The sequence below is a fragment of the Falco cherrug genome, chromosome 7 (assembly GCF_023634085.1).
Source record: "Falco cherrug isolate bFalChe1 chromosome 7, bFalChe1.pri, whole genome shotgun sequence".
Taxonomy (NCBI): domain Eukaryota; kingdom Metazoa; phylum Chordata; class Aves; order Falconiformes; family Falconidae; genus Falco; species Falco cherrug.
Genome location: NC_073703.1, coordinates 73,067,661 through 73,082,426, shown reverse-complemented (window position 1 = coordinate 73,082,426; position 14,766 = coordinate 73,067,661). Strand labels below are relative to the sequence as shown.

The 14,766-nt window shown below is 47.0% G+C and overlaps 1 long non-coding RNA gene across 1 annotated transcript; it reads right to left on the bottom strand.

Moving 5' to 3' along the window:
* Nucleotides 1-9,527: 9,527 nt before the first annotated feature.
* On the bottom strand, nucleotides 9,528-13,832 carry LOC129736507 (uncharacterized). Its single transcript, XR_008733218.1, has 3 exons — nucleotides 13,606-13,832; nucleotides 11,021-11,122; nucleotides 9,528-9,687 (listed from the first exon to the last, which is right to left on the bottom strand). It is a non-coding gene; the product is annotated as an uncharacterized LOC129736507 (long non-coding RNA).
* Between the last annotated feature and the right edge of the window lie 934 nt (nucleotides 13,833-14,766).

Genomic DNA, 14,766 nt, shown 5'->3' with positions numbered 1-14,766 from the left:
GAAAATGTCACAGAGGTACCTTGGTGCCAAGAACCCAGCGCAGCAGAGTGGTGGGCTTCTCCTCTGCCTCATTTAACCTGCTACCTAATAGACCTTGTGCTGGCCAAGTTCTGTGGATCCCAGTGATGATCCCAGATTGACCGAAGCCAGATCAGGAGCTTCTACCCTTTAGGTCTTAGGGTTAAGTCTTAAGGATAGGTCTTTAGGTTAAGACTTATGGTTATGTCTCAAGGTTAAGTCTTAGAGATAAGACTTAGAGACACGCTGAAACTCACCAGTATACTTTATTTATTGAGAACTAACATTAGACAGACACGACAAAACCACAAGTCAATAATATCTACTAATGGTGGAGGAGAGGTCTACCTTGAAGAAGGCTGGAAAACATGACCATTCAAACCATGCTGATGCAGCTGATACAGAACTGGACTGGACGAATACATCGATGACAGCAACAATGCTGTAGTCAGGCTTACATTTGAATATCTGCTATTGTAATCAGATTCTCTGTCCTCCATAAATCTGAGGAATACAGCAGTAATACCTGGAGCACAGAGAGCAGCTTAGGCTGAAATCAAACTTAGAAAGGTAACTACTAACATTTGGGAATGTGCTCAACTGCTTTCTGAGCTTCAGGTTTGGAAAAGATCAACTGTTCCTTCACCGTCCTGGCACAAAAGGCAATACGCTTTAGGACGTTGCTCTTTTTCTCTTGCCCAACACAGGCATTGTCTTTAGGAAACTAATAGGAATCACTTAAGAATGAAACTTCTTGTTTGCACGGTTTGCCAGCTGGCCACTCTCAGTCTTTCCTCTGGAGACAGCATGCAGCCCCGCCACCCCCACCCCTTTGGGGTGTAAGAATACCCTGCCCCACCGCCCCCAAACAAAGGAAGCAGTCAAACACTGAGACTCGGACTGCTGGCAGATGGGAACAAATTACCAGTTCACACTGCAATGTGTCTCTCCGTTTACTTTAAAAGCACTACAAGCAAAAGCATAAAATAAGGAATCTCTCTGCTTAGAGGAAACAGGATGGAGAACTTGACTCTCAGAAAAACCAACCCCAAGAACAAACCCAATTCAAACGTCTGAACAGCTACCACTGTTGGGCTTTGAATGCCACGTCCCAGCGGGCTGAAAAATCTAAGTCTGCTTTGGGACAGATACATTGAAATCTGCCCTGTCACAACACAATTTAACAGCAGCTTTAACAAGAAAGATACAGCCGGAATGCCTCCGTAAACCGACAGCTACAAAGAAGGTGAACACACTGAAACCCCTCCCACAGGACACAACGCGTTATGGCTACTTACCCAAGGTCTGTTTTGCCGGTAGCTTTAACTCCTCTAACAGGGACTCTCCTAACAGTTACCGATGAGTGCCTTGGAATCAGGGCATTGTCATCTGTGTATTCTGAAAACAACATCAATACAGAGAAAGCATCAGTCAGTTTGTAAGAGTGATATTAATATGTCATGACATAGCACTTCAGGGAATCCCTTTACAGATAGAAAAGCAACATTTTACACACAGCATCAAGCTTTTATCATCTCCACACACTCACGGCACCTTTCCAGAAATCTTCAGGTCTGAGAGTCAAACACAAGCAGCAAAATCTTTTCCATTTGTTTTGAATCGTTTCAATGCCAACAGCAAAATGGTCTCCAAAGTCACTAAAGCAGAGTCTGCTACAACATGAGGCTCTTTCCTGATCTAACTTTCATTGCTTTTGCTCCTGTTAGCTTACAAAACCCTAGAACATGTCTCTATAATAGCGAGCACAGAAGAGGACACCCCCACCCCGCCTCCCACCTTTTAAAACACATCCCAAACATCCATTTTGCCTTCCCAACATCTTCAAAAAGAGTCCACCATCTCTTTTTTTTTTCCCCCAGTGATGTGTAAAATCCTGTTTACTTTTAGCTTCTATTAGCATTGCTTCTATTACGAGATTTCCGTGATCACGCGGCTCGGAAAAATCTGAGCAAGTTGGCCATCTTCACTCAAGGTTCACTGAAGGGTCTTTCCAAGATCATGCCAACATTTAGTCAGGACTCCTGCACAAAGTTATAAAACCCACTACCATATCTCCACAGGGAAGATCTCCAAGAACCCCCTTTAGGCAGAGCATCCTGGCCTAGTTCTTTCCTTCATCTTCTGAAGGTGACTTTAAGCACGTAGATGCTGTTCAATAAAAACGGAAATTCACGGTTATGTATAAAACCCCAAAATCTGGCATACATGTGTATGACACCAAAATGTATTCCTTAGCTTTGCTCTGACAACCACTGGGGGATTTTTGCATTTTCACTGGGAAAACACCCTTACAAAAGTTCCAGTAAGCATCTGTGTCACAACCTGTACGTCTGCCTCTACCTGCATGTCTGTCTCTACTGCTGTATATGACATGCGATCCCGTAACACCCCCAGGACCCCTAACACCGTGCTGTTAAGTCTCCTCACAGATGCGGCGAATGAAGAGACGGGACACAGCTTGATGAAAGCAAATGTCAATTTATTGTACAGAAGCACGAGGTTTTATACACTTTCAGAAGCTGCGCGTTTTAAACAGATTGGTTCTTGAAGCTAAGCCTTGCATACTAGGCAATCCCTGATTGGTGGTTAACTACCAGTAATTAACAGCAAGGTGTTGCCTTTCCTTGGTGCCATCCGTCTCCTGTTGCAGAATGGATGAAAGAGAACGGCCACGGTTCCATAGAAGGACTGTGTGATACAGCTTTTGACATAAGTCTGGAGTGAACCAAGCTAGGCCGCAGCGGGAAATTACCAGACTTGCTAGAAATGGAAAATTACCAGGCTTGCTAAAAATGGAAAATTACCAGGCTTGCTAATAAGGGAAGAGAGATAAGGTCATGCTGACCTTGTGCCTAATGTTGTAAATAACTTTGAGGAATTCGCGTAGACAAGAGAAGAAAAAAATATATGTAGTTAGCTATCCGCAGAAACTGCAAATAGGAGGACGTATGAAAGTGTAATCCTTTAGAGCTTAGCCAATCAGCAGATGATTTGTAGGCATAATTAACTGGAACTGTATATAAGACATAATCGCGCCGTAATAAATCGAAGCTTGCTCTATCACTCATATTGAGTCGGCTGCTTGCTTCCCCTCGCTCGTCGCAGTCTCCCACTCCCCTGTGCTCTGCAAACGTGCCTCATCACGTTAATTGTTGTCCAGACAAGCCTGAGCACATTCCCCTCAGCTAACTGATTGCCACGCATGGTCCTAGTTTCCAGACCGCTCCTGCATCTCCCCCTTCCTGTTGCACAAAAGAACCCCTGAAACCGAGCAAAAACAAGGCACAAGTAATAGAACAAATAAAAAACCAACTAAGACATATTATCAATGTCAAAATAACCCACTGTCTTTGTTCCGTACAGTTTTACAATTTCCCCTTTTTGTTTTTGAACAGCTAGTACCAGGTTTGCCATGTTCTGCAGGGCCCTTGCAAACATGACTGCAACCAAGGTAATAGCAAACAAACAATACTGCCAATTGAGTGAATGGATGCCAAAAAGGCTGAAATTTTCTCAGATTTTGTCAACATGTTGCTGCAATGGGGTGCCTAAAATCCACGCAGCACATACCATCAAAATCCTCACATCCATGTCCTTGAACCAACAACAAAAAGCAGTGGCAATTTTGACTCACATTCTTAATTGCTTATCAAACAAGGTGATTTAACTCTTCAATGCTTTCCCTGCTGTTACTCTGGATAAGAGAAGAACCGCTGCGACACGTTCCCATCATAGCCTCCTACTACATTAGCATCTACAGCAAGACAATTACCGACATTCAAAGTGTAAACAATATCAGCTTCTTTTGGATTAACATTATACGTAGGTGGAAGGGCACACCAACCAAGAACTGGTTCAGTCAAAAAGTTCGAAACATCGCATGCCTTCTCTGAACATACCTCTGGGGTCATTCCCTTCATTCCCTCTCTTTTTTATGCAAAGAGAAACACTTTTACCATAACAGAGAAGCCCCTATTTACATCTGAGCCCGGACACAAACCGCAGCTGTATGCTCCACCAGGCTCAGGGCAGAAATCGTTCATGTAGTTACATAGCTATGTATCACTACAAGTATGCAGACACCTATTAAACACTAGGTAACCATGTTTATCTTTCCTAGTCTCCTTCACAATACCCAGCTGTTCTCTCATCTCGTTAGGTCAAATATTCTCCAGCTTCCTCTCCTATATCTCTCTTCAGACATTCTCTATCCTCCTCTTTTTTGCTTGTTAATTGCGAGGAGGCAAAGGTTGTGTGTAGCTGGGTGACCATGACCTGATTTATGTTACAATCAACTAAACACTGAATACAGGAAAAAAAGGTATGGGAGACATAAGGCAAACATCAATAAGGTGGTTAAAGATAATTATAATAAATCCTGTAATACTTTTGAGTCATGGCCCAAAGTTTCCCAGCCGTGAGAAGAGACCAAAGGCATCCCGCCCCTGGCTCTGTTGCAGATCTTTGTTTTAAGGCTTTTAAGTTTTGTATACTTTTGTAAATTAATTCACAGTGGTCACTCAGATTCACGTAACACATCCTATCAAAGTCTTCACACTTGTGTCCCTGTGCTAATAATAAAAATCAATAGCAACTCGGTTCTGTAGCAACATATGATGGACAGAATCAACATCTGTTAATAAGCCAGAAAAAAAAAAAATAGTATTTGTAGTATTACTTTGTTTAGCAAGCTAGCAGCCTAATTTACTAAGCAAGTTAAAAGCGTGTACTATTCTTACAGAAGAGATTAGAGAAGCAAAAATCTGTTATGCTGCATTCCAGAACTCAGCCTGAGAATTACAGTCTGCTGTGAGTTCTGCGTTACAATCATTTGACACATGTTGGGGTTGCGATTGTGAAAGTTGCCCGTTTACAATTTTCATTGACATTATCACAGCTAGTTGTTTTAAAAGCAACCCTTGAGCTTCCTGATGTTCGACTTGTTGCAAAATATTCTGAAGCCAATCAATCAAGTTAGTATTAAAGTTAGTGACTCTCTAGGACCCTGCAAGACTGTGGCAAGACTCCCGCATCCTGACTGCCTTAATAGCCATCTCATTCATTTGCAAACAGTTGTCCCTGGCATACCTTGCCTGAGTCACAGAATCGGCACAGTTAATTGCTCCAGCCAACTGCTCATAGTTAACAGCAATTCCCCGATTAAGGTTTTCAGTCAAGGCCACTACACATAGCTCACAAAAATCAGATAACCACATCATATACTGTATCAGTTAGTACCATACAAAGCAGTAACTTCCAATCATGCAGTGTGAGTGTATAAGGCTCTGCCATCACTTCAAGAAGGGACATAGCAAATGTATTATGAATCCTCCCTTCCCGCACTGCTTTGCTTAACCCTTTAACAGCCTCGTATTGCACAGGCTGCCACTCTGCAGGTTGATTTGTCTGACAAAATACTGAACATGCCCTAGCAACTCCCAAAACCCATCACTTAAGTGTTTCCCACTTGCATTCCTGCCACCAATCCCTCAGACCCCCTTTCACCCTCCCCAAAAATACAATCAATGCATCAGGAGAGACGAGGGGGTGGGGAAAAGGTCTAGCTCCTTTTCCAGATCTATAGGACCTGGATCAAAAGGTTTATCAGTGTCAATAAAATCATTGTCCGAGTTGTCCTGTTCCCGTGCTTGATCCTGTGTTGTGAGGGTCGCTGCAATCAGTGACAGAAGCTTTGGGGGCAGAGGAGGTGTGGACAGAATCGCCATCGCTGGCGGTGTCTTGAGAAGAGTCGCGCTGTTGGTGGAATTTACAGCTTCTTCTGGTTTAGCACCATTAGTAGAATTAGTCCACACTTGGCAAAGAGTAGTCAGAATTTGCCACCAAGATGCTAAATGCATTCCCGACACGGAGTTCCCCTCCGCGGCAGCATCATACAGTTGGCTGCTGTATGTACACACTTTCATTCTTTCAAAGTCTCTAAAGTTTCTTGGCTGCTCACCTGTCTCGATGAATATAGGTGTTATCCTCGGGGTTTAGGTTGTCCGCCTGGTCCAGCCAGCCAGACGATCGTTCAGCCAAGCCGTCTCCTCCGGAACGCAGCCCTCTTCCACGAGCTGTCTTTTTTCCGTCCTTATTCTTCCAAGGCTTCGGAACACCACCATAGGGGTCACCATTTGAGGAGACTGAGGCACGGACTCTCTGATCTGACTAGAAGACCCTTTATGAGTCCATATACATCTCTTTCTGGGGACGAAGCCTGATTCCCCGTCACAGATTTCCCACAGCTCACCTCTCAACTCCAGAGGGATTTATGGCCGGCCGGCTCCTGCTTCCTTTCAGCAGATCATTCAAAGTTCTGTGGGATTCGCTGCATGTCGCTCACATAGGCGATTCGAGAGCCCTCCACATCAGATCCTTAAACGGTTCACGTCGGGGTCACCAATTTGCGGCGAATGAAGAGACGGGACACAGCTTGATGCAAGCAAATTTCAATTTATTGTACAGAAGCACGCCTTTTTATACACTTTCAGAAGCTGCGCGTTTTAAACAGATTGGTTCTTGAAGCTAAGCATTGCATACTAGGCAATCCCTGATTGGTGGTTAACTACCAGCAATTAACAGCAAGGTGTTACCTTTCCTTGGCGCCATCCTTGGCGCCATCCGTCTCCCACTCCCCTGTGCTCTGCAAACATGCCTCATCACGTTAATTGTTGTCTAGACAAGCTCGAGCACATTCCCCTCAGCTAACTGATTGCCATGCATGGTCCTAGTTTCCAGACCGCTCCTGCACACAGATACTCTCCTGAACATACTTTACCTATCTGTAGGTAAACAGCGTGTTTAGGTCCAACCACTCGAAAGGCTGGGGCCAAAGTTGCAGTTACTGCAGCAGGCATGTTATTCTGTTCAAGTTTTAATACATCAAACAGGGAGAGGAAAAAGTCCTGTGAGTACACATTGTCAAGAAAAGACTGTTGTGGGAATGTCACAGAACCACAGGAAAAAAGAAAAAAAAAAATGATAAAATTTGAATGTTTAAGGAATGGAGACGGTTTCCAAGTCTGTGTATTTCTGACAAGTCATATTCCAAAGTCTTTAATCACATGCAAGCTTTGCCAGACGGTAGATTACCAAACTGAAACAGCACGCTAAGTAATACAAAACCATTACCGTCTCTGAGAATCAAGCACCATTTCTCAGATTCAAAAGAACTTAGGGCTTCTCTAAGAACATTTTTAGGTATATTCACCATAACTGATCTGCCGTAAAACTTCAGTACTGCCCTGACACCGTTTAACACGCAGTACCAGGACAAAAACGCACCGTTTGAAAGAAATGAAGAAATGATGCTCAATAGCATCTGAATGAAAATGTCTTTGGTGTAGCAAAGAAGCTGTATTAGCAAGAAATGCCAAGTATACTTTAGACAGAACACTCGTGTACAAGATGGCTTTCCAGGGTCTGCATAGATTCTCACTCACAGATACACTCTTGATCCAAAACGTTGCTACTGAGCAGTTTCTGCAGCAGCCAAGCACCACTTTTCCAATGCGGTGGAGTAAAAGTAGCTGAAGACAAATTTCAGTCACCAAACCCACTTTTTTTCCCTTCAATTTAGCCACCCACTCCTTTTCTATCACGTTCAGCCTTCTCTGCCGGCTTTCAAAGAAATCTGGCAGGTCTGTGATGACAAGGCATTGTCCCACATTCCCTTATCGTTTTACCTAGAAGGGTTCCCAGAAACCAAACCTCTTCCACGTGCGGTGTCGCACATGGACCCCGTACGCTGCTGTGCCTGGCTGCGCACACAGCCCTGACGGCAGCTGCCAGTGCACAACCACAGAAGAGCAGCTCTGAGGCCCCAGCACAAGTCACCGCTGCCGGCCGTGGCCCAACCGCCTCACTGGCCGCCTGCGCCGCCGCCAGCCGGCCGGTCCCCCGGTCCCCGTGCCCGCCGCCCCCACGCACCTTCCATGGTCTGGGCGTTGGTGACCTGCAGGTTGCAGTGGGTCGCCTTCAGCCTCTCGCGGCCCATGATCTGGCGCCTGAGGTCGTGCAGGGAGATGTGGGGGCCGTGAAAGGTGACCACATTGGAGTTCAGCCTGGAGGAGAACTTGTAGTGGACACACGACATGGCCGGGGCCAGGCGGTGCCTGCTCCGCGATGGCACCTCACGCAGCAGCTGGCCTCGCAGCCCCCACAGCAGGTCAGGGCCCACCGAGGGGCTGGGGCCAGCAGCGCGGGCTGAGCCCGCTGGCTCCTCCTCGCAGCCCCGGTGGGAGGACGATGGGGACAGGCCCTGGCTCGGCCTCCGCTCCCTCCTCGCACCAGCGCTGCCAGGCCAAGCTGCTCGCTATGGCAACCCAGGCGGCTCCGCATTGTGACAGAGGGGCTCAGGGGGCCACTCAGCGCCCCTGGGAGAGGGGCCTTCATCAGCCCCGCCTGGGCCGCCGGTGTCCCTGCTGTCCCCCAGCCTGTCACCGCCCCGTGCCCTGTCACACTCCAGGGCTGCGGTGTCCCTCCTGTCACCCCCTGGGGCCTTCACCACCCAGCATCACCTGTCAGCCCCTGCGCCTGTGGGGGCTCTCCCAACAGCCCTGGGCACATCACCGCCCCGTGCCCTGTCACCCCCCAGGCTGTCACGGCCTGCTGTCCCCTCCTGTCACCCCCCAGGCTGTCACGGCTTGCTGTCCCCTCCTGTCACCACCCAGGCTGTACCTGCCTGCTGTTCCCTCCTGTCACCTTCCAGGCTGTACCTGCCTGCTGTTCCCTCCTGTCACCTTCCAGGCTGTACCTGCCTGCTGTCCCCTCCTGTCACCCCCCAGGCTGCCACTGCCTGCTGTCCCCTCCTCTTACCCCCTGGCTGTCACGGCCTGCTGTCCCCTCCTGTCACCCCCAGGCTTTCCCCAGCCGCTGACCCTTCCCGTCAACCCCAGGCTGTCCCCAACAGTTGTCCCCTCCTGTCACCCACCAGGCTGTCCCCACCAGCTGTCTCTCCTGTCACCCCCCAGGCCTGTTACTACCAGCTGTCCCCTCTTGTCACCCCTGGGCTGTCCCCACCTGCTGTCCCCTCCTGTCCCAAGGCAGCCTGGGGGAGATGCTGGGGCTCTGCCGAGTGGCACTTGGCTGCCCGTACCGCAGGGACAGCGCAGGGAGGGGACATCTCAGGGTGTCGCAGTGTTGTCCTTGTTGTACTCCTCCATGGTATTAATGATGGTTCCTTTTGTAACTGGCTTTTATTCACTCTGTCTGACGGGGCTTCCTCTGGTAGAACCAGTGCCAAGAGGAAAAAAGGGAGCAGTCCAGTCGTAACGGGCGAGGTGCACACTGTCATCTTTTGTAATGCTTCATAAAATAGCTTTTATTTAAATTCTGTATCCTCAGTATTTATTCCAAAAATGTTCAGTTAAGGGAAGATGAGAGAAAGGGTAAGTCCACTAGCATGAGCGGGGAGAGATGTGCGACCTTGACCTTGAGCGGGGATAACCACGTGACCTTGAGCTAGAATGAGAGCCCCGACTCTTCTCTCTGCCTCTTCTTGGATATGGTGGTGATTGTGGGTAGGAATGAGAGGGGGCACGACTAGATGATTGAGAGCAGCAGCGAGGGTGGGAAGGACCTGATCTTGACTTGGAGTAGGTATGCGAACTTCTAGAGTGAGAGGAAGTGGCATAGGGAGACATGGACCTTAAAAAACAAAACGCAACACAAAGGAAATTAATGAAGTTAATTCAAAACAGTCACTCACACCATTTTTTTTTCTCCCAAATTTGTTTGGGTTTGGGTTTTTTTCCTCTCCATACGCTTATGTCAAAGCTTCTTTCAGCTGCTGGTATACTGCTCCTGCAAACCGAAGAGCATGACGGCATGTAAAGGTTTCTGCTTACGAGCCAGAACAGCTGCTGCTGTGGTAGTGTAAAAACATGCAGGAAGGGTAAGTCTGTTCCCACTCACTTCTATCGCATGGACTACCCTAGCTATGGATGGATTTCAGGGGTGTCTACTGGTCTCTGCTGGTACATGGACATGCAGATGTCTCACTATCCAGCATCCACCTGCAGTGCAAATCACTCTTGTGCTTTGTAAGATGCAAAACATGTGAGTCTTAATGGCTACAGTGCAGTATCAACTGTCAGGAAAGCAGGGTTTAGCCTGGAGGCAGTAAAGCTCCCTTTGAAAATGCCAGCTTAGTCTATTTAACTTCACTACGTATTTGGCAATTTGTACAGGATGCAAAATGCCCCACTTCTAGCCAGTGGTAGCCAAATTCTGCACATACCTCTAGCTCCAACCAAGGCCAGTGACTGCATTTCAAGAAAAATCCTAGCTAAAAGCTTCTAAACTCAGTCTCTAGTAAGCTGACGGAATGCCACTACTCTGGGAAAGATACTGACAGCATTACTACAAAGACAGCTCTTCAGATTCCTGCCCAAGGGCTTTTTAAGGACAGAAGACAGCAGCTATCTTTAGATTTTTCTTCACAAGTTATTCCACATATGTTCATTCCTCCTCCAACTTAAGATTTCCTTACGCAAGTCTGATCTTTTAATTTGTAAGAAAAATTTAAGGATGTCAGCAGAATCTGAGCAAAAGGCACCAGTTTGCAGTCCAGGTTGCAATCCGTCTGTGCGAGATTAGATGACAGAGGCAACAAAGGCAATTCCTCTCACGTATCTCCTCCAAAGTGCTTTGAGGTAACAGTTACAGTCAGAGCACGGAGGCGCAGGAATCCACACCTGTCCAGTTTCTAGCCTCCTCAGGGCTGTCAGGAGGCGAAGGATGTCACTGCAGAGAAGCTTTGGCAAAAGAGACACCCGTTCCTTCTCAACTGCTGCCCAGTTATAACTATCAGTCGCCTGTAATCCCTGCCATCTTTGAGCTAGTGACCTACATGTGGAGCTCCCATCACTGCTCGTCCCTTGAACCATCCAACCCACCTCAGGATAGAGAGGTGGACTGGAACTCCTCCTGATTCTTCTAGACAATCTGCTTCTCCGTTAGGGACATGCAACGCAATTACCTGGGAAATGAATGCCTGCGCTCCTCCTGAAACTCCTCACGTGCCACCAATTCCATAGAAGAAGTGTTTGTGAACACTTCGGGTCTGGACTTTTTCTTTTCCCTGTTAAAATCAGTTTGACCATTATTACAATTATAGTTGGGTATTTATTCCAAACAGACACCAAAATACAAAACACGGCCAAGATGAGAAAATGTCTACTGCATGTAATGCCAAACATGAACATCCTAGTCAAGCAAAACGAGTTTAGAATTCCCCCAGGATTTAGGGAAAGTTCTACAATTCCATTTGTCTTGCTTGAGTTTTGCACATTTACCATCTGCAATGAAAAGGTCTGTTGGATAAAACACGATGCCATTTTTGCTTCTGCCAGATGCACTTTAGTGTAACTGCAGTCCAAGGTGCTAACGAAATACCAAAGCGCAAACCCGTGCAACTTCCTGGAGCCAAACACTTACTCCTTTTGAAGTCTCCATTGTTCCCGTAAAACTCCTCCCTAGACAAGGGAGGCCAACAGCATCCTGGCTTCTGCCTGAAATACGGTGGCCAGCAGGACCAGGGAAGGGATTGTCCCTCTGTACTCAGCCCTGGTGAGGCTGCACCTCTAACACTGGGTTCAGTTTTGGGCCCCTCACTACAAGAAAGACACTGAGGTGCTGCAGCGTGTCCAGAGAAGAGCAACAAAGCTGCTGAAGGCTCTGGAGCACAAGTCCCGTGAGGAGCAGCTGAGGGAACTGGGGTTGGTTAACCTGGGGAAAAGGAGGCTGAGGGGAGACCTCACTGCTCCCTGCAACGACCTGAGAGGCAGCTGTAGTGAGGTGGGGGTCGGTCTCTTTTTTTCCCAGGTAACAATTGATAGGAGGAAAGGAAATGGCCTCAAGTTGCGCCACAGGAGCTTGAGATGGGATATTCGGGAAAATTCCTTCACCAAAAGGTTTGTCAAGCGTTGGAACAGGCTGCCCAAGGAAGCGGTTGGGTGACCATCCCTGGGTGTATTAAAAGAAATGTAGAGGTGGCGCTTAGGGACCTGCTGTAATGGCGGACTTTGTAGGTTTAGGTTAACTGCTGGACTCAATGATCTTAAAGTTCTTTTCCAACCAAACCTAAATGACTCCGTGATTCTGTAAAGAAAGTGCTGGTGTCGCTGGGAGGGTATCTGAATGAGTCGCTGGCCGTGCTGTTGGCTGATGACATGTTTGCAGGAGCTGGGGGATATTCTGGAGCGGGGCAGGGGTATACCCAGCAGATGGAGGCTGACCAGGTGGAAACTGAGGAGGTAGTGGTGGTGGTGGTACCGCCAGCGGGAAAGGAAGTGCCTGGGGTGGGGGAGGTGGAGGCACAGGTACAAAGGCTGCTGTTGATGATGGCAGTGTCGGGGCCTGAGTCCTCTGGGTACGTGTGCTACGTGGATGTCCTCCATTTGAACTTCCAGAGAAACCCAAACCCGCGTGTCACTGTCACACTCTGCCCTGATTTTAAAGAGGAATGTGAATGAAGCGGGAGCACGGTGGCGAGCACTTCTTGTTCTCAACCTGAGCATTTTTCTGGCAGCTTCCTGTCCATTTGAGCCTACCCTCATTTCTGGATCCTCACACTTGCCTTCCACATCCTCACCCCAAGCAGTTGCCTCAGGCTTCTCCCCCTACATTCAGCTTTGTGACTGTGGGCAGAGGCTGCCCATGCTTAAAGGAGACTCCCATCTCCCAGGTGCCAGGTGCCCACGGCTCTCTGCCACTCCTCGATACACTTCCTACTTCACACTTCCGAGCTTCAAAGTACTGCACAGATATTAACCAAGCTTCTCTCCAACTTCCTTTCAGTTCTTCCCCACAAACTTCCTAGGTTGCCTTGTGATGATCTGTTTGGCCTGGTCTTGTCCCTGAACTGTTCTTTCCTTGCTTACTGAACCTGAGAATTTTAGGTATCTCTGGGACGGATGCTGCGTTTTCTTTTGATTTATCTTTAAGATTTTATAAACACGATGCACACTTATAATCTATCCATAACAAATACATACCAAAAGGAAGAACTAACTGGTATGGCAATAACAGCAAAAACAGATTCCTCTCTCTCCAACGGAGAGAAAGCAGCTTGGCTATTTGAGATGACTAGACTAAAGAAATTCAAAATGGTCATAAAAAACCAGCACTGACTCTTCCAACAATTTGCTCCATCACTAAATCATTAAAAATCAAATGTTGGAGGCTGACTTCAGTTGGGAAATCAATTTCTTCAGCCCTATCCAGCCAGTAATTCGAAAGGGTGGCTTTGCACCTCATCCTGTCATTATGTTTAATTTTGATATATACTTACGGTTTCCTCCAAAAGTGTTTGTTTTTCAGAGTCTACTTTTCGGTCACATACTGGAGTTTTATTTGCAATCGTTTTACTGCAAGCACAGATCCCCTTTGTTAAAGGCAACTCAAGCTGAGCCACTTAAAAATGAATTGCCACTTGTATTCTCCACAGCTATCTGTGCATACGCATTTCATTATAAATCAGCTACTGTAGAAGTAATGTAGGTGTTACAGCCTGGTTTAACAGGTTACAAGTCGTCAGAGACTGAATTTCTGTGAAATACTTACAGTCCCCAGCCTGGTCTGCCACCTGCTGAGCGAACTGCACTGGCTCTCATCGGATGACCTTTTGGAGTGGGGAGAGGAAAAAGAAATAAATCCCATTCAGTTCATCTGAAGATAATTTTTTTAAAAGAAATTCTAAAGTTACGGTCACTCAACAGGTGTGGGTATTTTTTGCTCTTGGGGGCCCAGAAGACATGGTACTGCCGGTTGTCTTGCTACAGGAACCGGAAAGCCCTTGTGAATAAATGCAAACAGTTGGAAAATAAGCTCTAATAAATACTGTATTTCAAAAGCATATGTTGAAATAAAACTTAACAGACCGCTGACTGACAGAGAGGAAGATTTAGAAAGTCTGGTGGCAGTCACCTGAGCAGCAGGTGTCACAGTCACAAGTGGTCGTGCAGGCGGTGACGGCGGCTGTCGCTGCTGCTGCTGAGTCTCCTTATGGAGCCCTGTTGTGTAGCCGGTTCCATTGTGGAAGTTGTTCAAAGCCTAGAGGCAGAAGAACATTGACAAAAAGATCAAAGTGTCAGATTATGATGACAATAGATGAAGAAAAGCCTCCACAGGGTAAAATTGTAGGACAAAGCCTCAAGGACAAGAGTCCAAGTACTGATAGCCTGATAAATAGAGACTTGTTAGAACTTGTAGGGCACAAGCCCTGGGAGCAAAGGAACAAGCTAACTGCAGACCCCTGAGCCCTTACAGTTGAGGAGGCAACCAGACGGACAGAGAAACAAGTAGCCAGATAAGGGAACGGATGGCGCCGATATGTAATTAAGAAAGCCGCGTAGAAAGAAGCTCCCTAACCTTGGAATAAAAATTATTGCTAGGTCAAGATAAACTAGTAAGTATCTATTGTTCTAACGGTGTGCCTTAAAAATCAACCAATTAGTGTTTTTTACGCTTAAGATTTAACCAATCAGTGTGTAATATGTAGAAGGTAGAAACATATATAATTGTAAGAAAATCACTAATAAATGGACAACTTGCTTGCATCAAGCTGCGTCCCGTCTCTTCATTCGCCGCAAATTGGTGACCCTGACGTGATCCGTTTAAGGATCTGATGTGGAGGGCTCTCGAATCGCCTATGTGAGCGACATGCAGCGAATCCCACAGAACTTTGAATGATCTGCTGAAAGGAAGCAGGAGCCGGCCGGCCAT